This window comes from Peromyscus eremicus, unplaced genomic scaffold, assembly GCF_949786415.1.
Source record: "Peromyscus eremicus unplaced genomic scaffold, PerEre_H2_v1 PerEre#2#unplaced_722, whole genome shotgun sequence".
Classification (NCBI taxonomy): Eukaryota; Metazoa; Chordata; class Mammalia; order Rodentia; family Cricetidae; genus Peromyscus; species Peromyscus eremicus.
In genome coordinates, this window is record NW_026734958.1 from 115,408 (window position 1) to 129,491 (window position 14,084).

General features: G+C 41.0%; 1 protein-coding gene across 2 annotated transcripts in view; it reads right to left on the minus strand.

Annotated features, from left to right (window-relative positions):
* Rnf19a (ring finger protein 19A, RBR E3 ubiquitin protein ligase) overlaps nucleotides 1-14,056 on the minus strand; it is a 45,093-nt gene extending 31,037 nt beyond the window's left edge. Inside the window, exon 1 of one of the 2 annotated variants that reach the window (XM_059252990.1) lies at nucleotides 13,797-14,056. The gene's annotated coding sequence lies outside the window, so the exon portion shown is untranslated. Of the gene's footprint in view, nucleotides 1-13,403; nucleotides 13,541-13,796 lie in introns of those variants that run through there. The other variant, XM_059252991.1, reaches the window with a different exon arrangement.
* Nucleotides 14,057-14,084: the final 28 nt, after the last annotated feature.

Consider the following 14,084-nt stretch of genomic DNA (forward strand, 5'->3'; position numbering starts at 1 on the left):
CAGGACCTAAATCAGCAGACTGAGTACAGAAGAGCACCTTACTAATGTGTGTGAGCACCAACTAATCCACTGGATAGAGAGAGAGAAAAGGGGAGTCTGCCTTCTGCCTGATATCTACCTTTCTCCCACTCTTGGGACTGAGAGCTCCTGCTTCCCAGACCTTTTGAACTCAGACCAGAACTTCTAACACAGGTTCCTTTGGTTCCCAAACATTTGCATTTGGATTGGAATTATATCAGTTTTCCTCAGCCTCTAGCTTGCAGACAGCAGATCATAGTATGTTTCCGTCTTCATAACAACATAACAAAACAAAACAAAAATCTTTCTGTGTATCTGTGACATTTGTTTCTCTGGAAAACCCTAATGGATGCAACCTCCATGATATTAATGCCTATCTATTTAATGAGATCCTTTCCCCAAGAATGAAAGTATGGATCAGTAATTAAAAATACTAGAAGAGCTTGGCTCCTGAAATAGAGTGAAATGTAAGTAGACTCCATAGTCACTTCAGTGTCATAGGAACTCTAGTCATCTGCTAATGAAACAGTGAGAAATGTTGCTTCTTTTCACATTGAGCACAATTCCAACTGTATGTACTTTCACTGCTAGAGAGTTAGTTTTTCAGTGGCAAAGGAACCCCAGTGCCTCCTTCAACCAAGGAGAAGTAGGTCACATTACTTTTCTAACTTCTAGTCCAGTGTTTATACTCCCTCCCCTTGATTCTTTTATCCACCTCTCGAGGAATGTGTAGAACTGAGAAATGAAATGTAGCCCAGAGAGGTGGTGAACTGCACTGAGACTGAGGTAGATGGTTCACAATGAGTTCAAGGACAGCTTAATCTACACAGTGAATTTCAGGACAGCCAGGATTACATTTCCTATTTTTAAGAAGAAAAGAGAGAGAGAGACAGAGAGACAGAGACAGAAACGGGGAAGAGAAGAGAAGAAGAGGAGGAGGAGGAGGAGGAGGAGGAATAATGAAATGAAATGGCCCAAACAAAGATGTTTGTACCACATATAAAAGCTATGTGTTCTATAGACCTAGTAAAAGTGACGAACAGTTTTTAAGGTTTATGCGCGCGCCCGTGCGTGCATCTAAAAGAGGGCATCAGATCCCCCTGGACCTGGGAACTGAAATGGAGTCCTCTGGAAAAGAAAATGAATGACTCAACCTCTGAGCCATTTCTCTAGCAAGGGATTAGTTTGTTTTGACACTACTTAAATGTATTTAATTTGACAAATTATTTTCTTACACTTTGTAAAAACTACAAAAGTTGAACAGTTCAACTGAAACACCTAATCAACAATTAAAATACTGATTTAAAGAAAAATGTGCTCTAGATTTGAAATAGTGAATTTACAAATGAAGTATCTTACAGACAGAAGGCTCAATGCACAGATTTGAGACAAGTTGTATTGGTCACAGTTCTAGTCAAGGCAAAAGCTAGCACTGGAGAGAAGCTCAGCAGAGCGCCCACAGTGCAGTTCATAACCATCCGTGTACCTTGTCCCAGGGGATCTGGTGCTCTCCTCTGACCTCTGCAGATCAGGCACAAAACACCCAGGCACAGAAAATAGAAATAGATAAATCTTAAAACAGCATTCTCAAAGAGGTAAGTGAAGGATGTGCACTTAGAAAGGCGGGGATAGGGTTAGAAAGAAAATTTAACGGAGATAAAGCTGCTGCCATCCCTTAGGTGGATGCACAAAGGAAAGAATAAAAACTAATTTTTTTTTTTCTCCTCTGAACCCAGTATCCAATCAGGGCCTCAAATTTGGCTAAATTCAACTAAAAATCAACAAGAGGACAACTGAGACAATTCTTAGAGGTTAATGCTCTGGATCACAAAGCAAAACAGAGGGGTGAATGAAGAGTGGATCTAGCGGTTGGAGCAGCGGGTCAGCATTTAAGAGTACTTGCTGCTGATGTCGGGCAGTGGTGGCGCACGCCTTTAATCCCAGCACTCGGGAGGCAGAGCCAGGCGGATCTCTGTGAGTTCGAGGCCAGCCTGGACTACCAAGTGAGTTCCAGGAAAGGCGCAAAGCTACACAGAGAAACCCTGTCTCAAAAAACCAAAAAAAAAAAAAAAAAAAAAAAAAGAAAAAAAAAAGAGTACTTGCTGCTCTCGCAGAGGACCTGAGTCCTGTACCCAGCACCCACATGACGGCTCACAATGGTCTGTAACTCCAGTTCTGTCTTCTGACCTCCAATGGTCCAAGGCACACATATCTGGTGTGGTATACACGTGGTGCAGAAGAACATTCATATACACAAAATGAAAACAACTAAAACACTCGGGAGACAGAGGCAGGTGGATCTTTGTGAGTTTGAGGCCAGCCTGGTTTACAGAGCAAGTTCAGGACAGCCAGGGCTACATGGAGAAACCCTGTCTCAAAAAAACTATTAAAAAAAAATGGGGGGAGGGCAGGGTCTCTCTCTATTATGTAGCTCTGGCTTTCCTGGAACTCACTATGTAGACCAGGCTGGCCTTGAACTCACGGAGACCTACCAGCCTCTGCCTCCTGGGTGCTGGGATTAAAGACAGGTGCCACCAGGCCTGGTCTACAGTTTTTAAAATGGGACCTGGAGGATGTGGTGGGAGTGGTAAACAAAAAATACCCAGCATCAGAAGAAACTTGGGAGTCAAGACCTCAGCCATCTTTAGTGACAACAATACTCTAGAACAGTGGTTCTCAACCTGTGCATCATGACCCCTTTAGAGGTCAAGTGACCCTTTCACAGGAGTCATATATCAGATATCCTGCGTATAGGATATTTACATATGATTCACAACAGTAGCAAAATTACAGTTATGAAGGAGCAATGAAAGTAATTTTATAGTTGAGGGTCATCACAACAGTAGGAACTGTATTGAAAGGTCACAGCATTAGGAAGGTTGAGAACCACTGCTCTAGAAGGAGTCTGTGATCTCCATTACAAATATGGATATCAATCACTCCAAACAGAAGTTAGGAGAATAATGTGAAATCAACTTTTGACAAAGTATCTAAGTAAACCTAACTTATTACTGAAGTGAAATGTAAGCTGTGTCTCTCTGGTACCTCACACAATGTGTAGCTTATAGAAAATAGTATTTGCTACAAAAAATGCGTCAGGTTTGCTACTGCTGATGTGTCCTTATTAAACCATAGTCTTTCTACACAAAATTTTTTTTGGTTTGGTTTTTTTTTTTGAGACAAGGTTTCTTTGTGTAGTTCTGGCTGTCCTGGAACTCACTCTGTAGACCAGATTATCCGCCTGCCTCTCCCTCTAGAGTGCTGGGATTAAAGGCGTGCACCATCACTGCCTGGTCTATAGGTAAATTTTTAAATTGTGAAAACAATCTTTTTTACCCCACAAGTTGCTATGGGACATAATAAAATATGTTAAATATGTTAGGTATCTTGACACTATAGAATTTCAAGGATTACAGATTCAAAGTATTCTATTGATAAACATCTCCTAATCATGTACTTAAATAAATGACTTATAATTCATTAGAGGTACTTTGGAAATGAGGAAGGCTAGGTAAAAAATGTCTGCAGACCAGGGGTAGGGAGACAGCTGTTAGTCAGCTCTCTCCCCAAAATCAAACTTTAAAAAAGCATAATATGCTAGTGAGTTCATCTCCCCTGTACCCCAAAATATACACCCACACACGAAGTCTGCATTATTAATTAATAATACTTCAAGAGAAAATCCTGATGGTGACCTTCCCTTATTTATATAAAGACCTAGTTTTATATAAGAAACATGGTGCCATGTCGATATCTTTTTTAAAAATTTTATGATTTTACAGCTATTTTCCAATGAAAAAATTTTACAATTCACATCTTTGTCTTTATGACCTTTGTTTTTTCCACTTAGAAAAGGCTTACACATTTCAAGACTACACTTTTAAAATTAAGGGACTGGTGATAGCTTCAGGTACTTGCCACTAAGACTGACCACCTCAGCCCAATCTCTGCAACCTACATAACAGAAGGAGAGACCCTCCACTTATGGCCAAATGTTATTTAATGAATTTTGGGGTGAGGAGAGGACCTCACTGTGTAACCCTGGTTGACCTGGAACTTGCTATGTAGACCAGGCTGGCTTCAAACTCACAGAACCGCTTGTTTCTGCCTCTCAAGCACTGAAAAATAGAATTTAAAATTAAATAAAACTCTATAATGTCTTCTGCTACTTCTAAAGTTTATTTTTCCCTAAATTTTTGATTCATTCAATATTTTAATATAAGCAAAAGATCCAACTTTTACTTCTAAATAGCTGCCCAATTATTTTAACACTAATTATTGAATAATGACCTTCGCTCCATCCAACCCAATAAACTGATAAAGTCATATCTTGGTGCATGAATCCCCTATTATCTTTTAAATGACGGGTACTTCTAAAATAAGCACCTGAAGTAGACTACTAAGATGCTGTGTTCCTGTACTTATTTCCCTCAATGCTCGTCAACATCTTTTATTATAGCAACAGTTTTTTGAGTAGCAGAAACTACTAACTTCAATTTATTTCATTACTAAACAACTTAAAATGCATTTACATGTATCCCTACTTTATCTGTTCACTTTTTGTTCATTTTTACATTTAAACACTGTTCCCGTTTAATTGAAAACATTCAATATTTACCTTATCCAAATGTGATTTTTAATTTGATGTTTTAAAATATAGAAATTAAGATTTTAATTGTCACATTTATGAAACTCCTTTATAAATTATTGTACTAGTTTTTAGGCTTACAAACCCTTTCAGAGGGGCCAATGAGATGGCTCAACCAGTGCTTGCCACCAAGTCTGATAGATAACCTGAGTTCAATTCTGCAAGCTGAAACATTCTCTGACCTTCACATTCATGCCCAGACACACATGCCCCACCCCTTCAAAAATGTAATTTAAAAATAATTCTTTGAAAGACAGAGCCAATTTGTGGTGGTTTGAAAGAAAACGGCCCCCATAGGCTCATTGGGTGTGGATGATGTAGAGATGCGGCCTTGTTGGAGTAGGTGTGGCCTTGTGTGAAGATGTGTGTCAAGAGGGTGAAGAGTTTTGAGGTCTCAAAGTTCAAGCCATGGCTCTGTCTCTTCCTGCTGCCCTCAAATCAAGATATGGAACTCTCCGCTCCTTCTCTAGCACTGTGTCTGTCTGCATGCTGCCTTGCTTCCTGCCATGACAATAATGGACTAAATCTCTGAACTGTATGCCAGCCCCAATTAAATGATTTCCTTTATAAGAAAATGCTTTATAAGACCATGCTGTTGTCATGGTCTTCACAGGAATAACTAAGACACTATTTTTCAACATATTTGCCATTTCTGGAGCTCTTCATTTCTTTATGCGGCTCACGTCCATCCCCCAAATCTGGTATCATCTTCCTATAGCCTTAGACCCTTCTTTAATACATCTTGGTGTGCAGATCTCACAGCAGTAAGCGGTTTTCATCAATTCCCCTTTAGGCAATGTGATTCTTTTTCTTTTTGTCTTATTAATTTATATGCTTGGTATTAAGCATTATATTGGTTTTCTTTCTGGTTGCTGTGATAAAACACCCAACCAAAACAGCAACTTAAGGTTTATTTTGCATTCATAGTTCAAGAATACAGTTCATCACAGCAAGAAGCAAAGTAGCTGGCCTCCACATGCACACACACTTACATGCGAATATAGGTCACATTGCATCTAGGTAGAAAAATGCCAGCGCTCAACTTGATTTTTCCTCATGATGCTGCCCATGTTCAGGGTAGGTCTTCTTTCTCCAATTAGACCTTTCTAGAGATGTGGATCAATGATGACGCCAAATCCAATAAAACTGGTAATGGTGATTAGCCATCACAAGTAGTGTGGTTAAGATTTTTTTTTGTATTAATTTTGTTTGAGACTCAATGAACTTCTTGGATTTTAAATTAAACAAATTAAGGAATTACTTCTTTTCACATTTTTAACTCTAATATTTTCTCTCTCTCTCCCCTGCTTATGGAATTATAATTGTATATTTGACAACTTAAGTTTGTTCAGTGGCCAACATGCTCATTTTGTGTCTCTTTCCCCCCCTCCATTCATTAACTTGGCAAGCTTTTATTACTCTACCTTCAATTTTATCAACCTTTTCTTTTGCCATCTTCTATCTGCTGTAATTTCCATCCAGTGTATGTGTATGTGTGTATGCCACGTGTGTTCATGCCCTCAAAGTCCCTAAGAAGATGCTGAATCCCCTGAAGCTGGAGTTACAGTTAGTTGTGAGTTGTTTGATGTGAGTGCTGGGCACCAAACTCAGGTCCTTTAGACGAACAACAGGCGCTCTTACCCTGACCCGAGCCATCTCTCTAGCCTGAAATGGCTTTTCTCATTAGTATAGTCAGCCACTTGGAAATCTGGAATACATTATTAAATACACACATTTCTTAAAAGTAAATACAGAGTTTTCAGTCTTCTTACATCTACATAGCTAGACAAATCTAACTCTAGTGATCTAATATTAAAAATGGAACAAATACTTCACAACATTACTTCTAAATATGGAGGGAAGGGACAAATCGTTAGCATCGATAAGTGTTCATTTTTCAAAAATCCACTCCAGACTTGAAAAGTACCATTTTCCAACACCATATATATACCTTCTACCCAGGATACTTTCTATGATTCTCAGAAACAGAAACTATAAGTTCAGAATAAACTACTCCCACATGCCAAAGCCTTCCAAAAGAGGTATGTCTTGAACCCACCTGCCACATTGACCTATTTAAGCCCATTCTTTACTGGAAAGTAGAGCAGAATGGTGCTCTGTAGTTTCAGTCAAACTCATTATAAATAATATACATTACCTGATCAATTAGAAAACAGTAAGCTGCTATCAAAGAAGGTAGTATTTGCTTAACTGGGAAAAAGAAAGATTAAAAACATTCTGGCCAGCTCAACAAACAATGTATTAACAGGGAGACAGTAAATACTTAACTACTGACTCCTGAGAGGCATTCACTAAAGAACAATTTGAAAAGCAGCCACTGAGAAACAGAGAGGTCTCCTAAAATAGGAGACCGTTAACAGGTTCTAAAACCCTGGACCACTTCACAAAAACTATCTAGGTGGAAACATACCTTCTAGAACTGAAGGTGGGGGTAGACACAGGCCTAGAAATGTCATTTGGGAGTTGTTATAGGGGTGGTGTGTAAAATCACAAGCATGGATGAAATCACCAAGGGAACATCTATAGACAGATGGGCAATCAGTCCTCTGGCACTTCAACATTAAGGTACAGGAGAGATGTGAAGGAGTCAGTACAGGAAAGAGAAAGGTGCGAGAGGAACCAGACTTGAAGGAGCAGAACTTGTTAGCTTATCCCTATCGGCAGTTTATCTATCCCTCCCCCAAAATATCAACTACACCTTAAAAAATGAAGAGAAAAAAAAAAAAAAAAAAAAAGAACAAGCTGAGAAAAAAAAAAAAAGGAAAAGGAGTAAAAGTTACAGAACAGATCTTACAGGATATAATCTATTTCTTAAGCCTGTTGAGGCTGGTAGGGTATTAACACACTTCCCCTGACAATTCTAAGAAAGGATTAGAATGTAACTGTCTAGTACCTAATAATCATAATGCATGACAGAAAGGCAAGATAAGCACAAATCTTTGGTTTATTGAAAACTTTTGATTATACATTAGTTTCCTGTGGGTACTGTCAAATAACCACAAACTAGTGGTGCTTAGACAACAGGAATTTACTTCTTCTGTTCCGAGATCATAAGCAGGGCTGCAGCTCTGGGGGAGAATCTATTCTACGCCTCTTCCAGCTTCTGACTATGAGCAATTCTTGGGTTTTGGCTGTATTACTCCAATCTTGGTCCCCCAGTCATACTGACTTCTCTTCTTCCATGTCTTCTATAATTTCCTGTCTTTCCCTTGTAAGGGCAGCTGTCACTGGATTTTGAGGCAACCTGGACCTCACTGTAACGGACAGTAAACTGTGGAGAGAGCAGGGTTCAGAGGCAGCAACAGGGCACTCCATTTGCAGTAATCTCACTGGGGTTTCTTCTGTTCTACACCCAGCCTTGGGAAGACAAGGTACTACTAATGAAAGAACTCTTCTGCAGAGTCTTGTCTGAGTGGCCAGTGTTGCACATACCTAGTTAATGTATCATAACCCAGTACCATAAAGGACAGCACACTCCCTCATCTGACAGGGAGAGAGAATGAGGGACAAAGCCGAGCAACATCCAGGTACCCTTTCAACACAACACAATAATCCTGCAATAGCAAGTGCCAATTCTGTATTTGGCTTCAAAAGACAGGTTAAAAAACAAAAAACAAAAACTATCAAGATGGCAAAAAAAAAAAAAAGACGAAGATTTCTGCAGGAAGGAATATGCCACACAAAATACTCTTAGAGTATTGCACTCTACTGTGCAAATGAAAGAATGTAAAGTCACCTATTAATTATATTGAAATGATATTTTGGGTGTATTGGGCTAAATAAAATTCATTACAAAAATAAGTTTCACTTTATTTCTTCTACTTTCTTAATATGACACTGGAACGTCTTAAATTAAATTGTGGCTCACAGTATTTCTACTGAAATAGCTGTTTGGGGCTAGGAATGTAGCTCAGTTGGTAAAGTGCTTGCCTAGCATGCACATGGCCCAGAGATTCATCCCCTCCCCAGCACAACATAACCATAGTTAATAATACTTAAGGGAAGGAGATGATGGATCAGGAATTCAAGCCAGCCTGGGATATACACAATGAGAGGGAAGAGAACAGAGGGAGAGAAGTACAAGAGAGTGTGGTCTCACACTGTATTTATTCACTTAGCAAATACTTATTCAATACTAAAATTATTTCACTACATGCTGTACCAAGTGCTAAGACCTTCAGCATGATCAAAGAAAACAACCCTGCCACCACAGAGCTTACATCACCTACTACACATTTTTATGTGATCATGAATAAAAATAATAATTGTAACCTTTTGAGATACAAATGACAAGGCTTGATTTAGAAATTATCAAATATAAATCTGTTAATTCCAGACTAATGACGACTTGTCTGGTGACAAGGCAGTTTTTAGTACTACATTATCCTCATCCAGAAACTTTGTTTTTGTTTTAGAGACAGGATTTCACTATGTAGCTCTGGCTGGCCTGAGCTACACAGGCTGGTCTAGAACTCACAGAGACTTACCTACTTCTGCCTCCTGCTACTGTCATCAGTATCCTAATAGCTTCTTGGTCTTCTCTAACTAGTTTGTTCCTATGATTCAATGTGAGAAGTTCAAGTGGCAATATGGCACTTGAACTTGTATTCACAGTACAAGGGCTTTTTTCACTCTTAGGGGTCTCCAGAGTGGAGTGGAATAAAAATGTTAGGGTACATACTTTTAAGGAGACAACTCCAGCTTTGGATGAAAGATACAGTTCTGAAGTTTCTTTCCGGCTTAAATAAACAAAGGTAGTTTCTGACCAAAACTGTGCTTCAAAAATTCAATGTACAAACTTACCTTTTAAGCTAAAAGAGCTAACTAGTTCTCTCCTACTGAGACCTTCACATAGCAAAACCTTTCCACACAGAACTTCTAAAACAAATCAACAAGGCTGGAGTGATGGCTCAGCAGATATCTGGGTTTGATTCTCAGGACCCACATGGCAGTTCACAACCATCTGTAACCTCTTCTGGCCTCTCAAGAGTACCAAGTATGTACGTGGTATATAGAAATATATGTAGCCAAAACATACATACTCATAAAATAAAAATTTTAAAAATTAAAAAAGAACCAAATCAGCAATTAGTAATTTTCTAGCAAATGACTTAAAATGCTAGCTGGGAACGGTAGTGGGCGTATAACCCTAGCACTTGGGAGGTGGGAGGATTAAGAATCCAAGATCATCCCCAACTGCACAGTAAATTCCTTTGAGACTAGCCTGGACTATACAAGCCCTTGTCTCAAAAACCCAGGAAACAAAATAAAACACTAGATAACTTCAAGAGAACAAGACTATACAAGAATTTTAAGGTAGTAGAACAGCTTCCAAAATAATGTTAACAATAAAACAATATTTGGCTGGAGAGACAGCTCAGTGGTTAAAGTATTTACTACTGTTGCAGACAGCCTGGGTTCAGTTACCAACATGGCAGTTCACACACACCAGTAACTCTTCTAACTCCTTCAGCCCTGCACTCATGTAGTACACATACATATACTCAGGCACACACATATGGACATAAAGTATTCAGGGGCTGGAGAGCTGACTCATTTACGAACACTGGCTGCTCTTCCAGACGACCTGGGTTTCATTCCCAATACCCACATGGTAGCTAACCAATGTAACTCCAGTCCCAAAGGAATCTGATGCCCTCTTCTGGCTACCACAGAAACTGCACACATGTCCTACACTAGATTTACATGCAGACAAAATACACACACAAAAATACAATAAAATAATTCTTCAGATATTACTGATAACAACAATGAAAACAATATAATAATATGCTTTTTGGGTTTTTTTTTTTTGAGACAGGGGTTCTCTTTGTTGCTCTGGCGGTCCTGGAACTAGCTCTGTAGAGCAGGCTGGCCTCGAACTCAGATATCCACCTGCCTCTGTCTCCCAAGTGCTGGGACTAAAGGCGTGCGCCACCACTGCCCATCCCAGTACTATTTTTTTATTTTAAAAAAGTGCTTTTTCCCCCATTTTCATATATCAAGTATCACTAATGTATGACAACTATAGAGAAACAATGAAGTATCCAAATTTTAAACACCTAAAATTACTTCAATGTCTACCACCATCTGAAATACAAACATTTTTAGGCAATGAATACTTTCCTTCACTCTTCAGCTGCATAAGTGTGCTTGTTTATTCATAAGCTGCTTCAACATTATGCATCTTCTGTCAGTTAACAAAGAATTGGCATAGTGACTTTAAAAAAGGACGAGAGAAAAATTATTCTTAGTTGGAGAGAGGGAAACTTCCTAGGTTTAGAAAGTTCAGTTACTCTCCACTGGTAATCTCACACTTGCTGAACAGGAGTCCGGCTAAAGGCTTTTATTCAGCCAATGTATTCCCTATATGAGCGTGAGTCTTTCCAAACAGGCTACAACTTTGTTCTGAAGAAGTAGCTGGACAAATGGAATGTAACATGCAATCAAACAGTCATTTAGAAACTCAACTTTACTTTGGCTGTTAGCCCAAGATGCTCAAGTTTTTTTAGCTAAACCTCAACAATAAAATCAATAAAAGAGCATATGCTTGGTCAGTCAGAACAGGCCTGCGTTTGACAACTGTCACCTAGGTACCCTCAGAGGACAAGTGACAATCCTCTAAAACTCTCTTTCCTGAGTAGGGAAGATACAAATGAATAACTCTAATATGAAAGTACCCAAATTTATCACCACCTTAGTCTGGGCCAAGCACTTGACAATTCAAGTTATCACAAATAGTTTGCCTTCTTAGAAACTTCAGGAAACTACTTCTCAGTCTTCAGGCCCTGCAGGTGATGGTGATTGTTGTTACTAGTGTTTATTGTTGTTTGCCACGGAGTCTAGCTAATTGCTCAGGTTTGCTTTTATTTTAACAACTTTCCCATCTCAACCTCCAGAGTAGCTAAATTACAAACAGATACTAACACCAAGAGGTGGAAGGCAGATGATCAGAGAACATACATGTATTAGGTGGTAAGGGCTGACTAGAAACCAAAGGATTTCTGTTTAATATCTAAGTGTTCAGGAAAAACCAGAACCTGCCATGCAAATGTACAAAATCCTTTCAAAAGGCAGGAAAGAAGAAAAAAAGACAAGGAGTACTAAGATATTTGCCTTGCATAGCCTTATCCTCAGGACTAGCCCCCCCCACACACACCTAAATTTGTACATACATATATATCCCATTAAAGAACAATGGTGACTTCTAGCTGGGCAAGGAGCACAGGCCTTTAATCCTATCAGTAGTATGAACTCATGGTTAGCCAAGATCAAGATCCAGGCCAACCAAGCTACATAGTGAAACCCTATCTCAAAAAGAGTGACGACTCCCAAGTACATTACACAAACAATTGTAAAAATATCATTTTGACTACCTGTGTTCAAACATGGCAAGTCAGTCCATTTACTTTCTACCAAGTGCTGAAGTATCTTTAACAACACTTAAGTAGAAAATAACATGGTACTCTCATTTTGCCAGATTAAAAAAGGCACCAAAAAAATCAACAAACTGCGACAAATGTTCAAAGTTAAATTCTAGCATTAGCTAGACAACAGTACAACGAACAATTCTTTATATTAATTCTAATATTCAGCTGAGGCATCTCCAAGACGAGACATTTCAGGAAGCTATTTTAGTAAGGAATAGGCTGTGTTTCAACTTCTAAAATAATCCCGAGATTAAAAAAAAAAAATTAATCTTACTGGGGTTCTCAAATGAGAACCCTGAGATAATATTTTTTTTCTTTCTCAGAAAGACACTTTGCAATGGAATTAAAATTTTTTGCCATGGTCATATGAAATTTAAGCTTACACTGTATACAGTAATTTAAAAAAAATTAAAACGGGGGCTTGTTTTGTTTTGCATAATTTGGTTAAGTAAGTCTCAAGACTTAATACCAAATCCTTTCCCAAGAAATTGCATGTACCAAGTAAAGAACATCTGAAAATAAGGTCATCGCCATTTTCTAAATATTTACATTTTAATTCAATACAGGCAGCTCGATGTTAAAGAAGCTTAAGCAGGCAAATATGGAAATGGCTTGAATTACAAACAGAAGCGGTAGGATGTGCCCTGAGACCGGCTAACAGCAAAACCGGAAGAAGAAAAAAGAACAAGTATATCGTCACACTACATACAATGAAAAGGGTCAATGAATCCAGGTTAAAATAAGAAACAAACAATCGAAAGAAGACAGCCAGGTGTACGTACGTGTACACACACACACACACACACACACACACACGAACGTAGAATGTGGAGAGATCAAAATATTTTGAAAGCACCAGCCAAGGAAGGGACGGCTTTCATGTTTGCCGTTTGCTATCATTTCACACCAACCTTTCTCGCCCACCTCCAGGTTGGAAAATCGCAGCGGCATTTAAAGGCCGTCCTTTCTAACCTTACCGACACTCCCAACGGCAAATCTTACACAAAGTAAAGCACCAGCCATGTATTTCTACCTCCAAGGGGCCAATGAGCAAAAAAATGAAACCTTTCTTTCTCCCATATATAGCCTTCACCACCCTCTTCCCTCTTTTATTCGCTGCCCTGGTCTCGGGATTAATGAACCCTGAACTACTTCTTCCCATTAATGGAAATGGAAAAAGAGGGAGAGCCACGGCAGAGTGGAATCCCAGACCGTAGGAAAAACTGGAAATTCAAAGTAGTGGCCTGGCTCTCGGGAAGGGGGAAGAGCCCGGCTCGCACGCTCACCCCCAGGCCGCACGGCTCGCCGCGCGGGTGCCTGAGTGTGTGCTCATCTCCCCGCCGCCCTCCCGGGCCCCGGGCGGCAGGCTTCGGGGGCGAAGTCCGCGGCGACAGTGCGGCGAGGCCCGGAAAGCGTCCCGTTAGGGCCGATTTCACCCGTCAGGAATGCGCTCCGCCCCCGCCGCCTCCCCGCGGCGGCCGCCCTCGGCTCTCGCCCGCTCGGGGCAGCGCCGCGCGCGGCCAGTCACAACACCGTCGGCGCCGCGGACCCCACGCCCCGGCCCGCGCCCCGGGGGCAGCCGCGCACGTCTCCCGGCCCCGGTCCCGGGCCTGAGCGGCGCCTCGAATCCCCGACCGTAGGGAGGCGCCCGGCCCCCGCGGCTGCGGCGCCCGCCGTACCTCAGCTCCTCAGGGCGGCGGCGGCGAGGGGCGGCGGGCGAGCAGGCCCATCCCGCGGAGGCAGCAGCCGGAGGGAGGACGGAGGACGGCCCCTCAGCCCCGCCGCGGAACCTCCTCAGCTAGGGCAGGAGCTACCGGTGCAAGTGTTGCGGGCGGCCGCTTTCCCGAACTCCCCTCAGTGACTCCAGCCGGACCGCCGCAGCCGGGGACCAGCGCCTCAACTGCCATTCTCCCCCGCCCTCGCCCCGGCCCCGCCCCCGCCTCCCACTCCGGCCCCGCCCGGCAAGG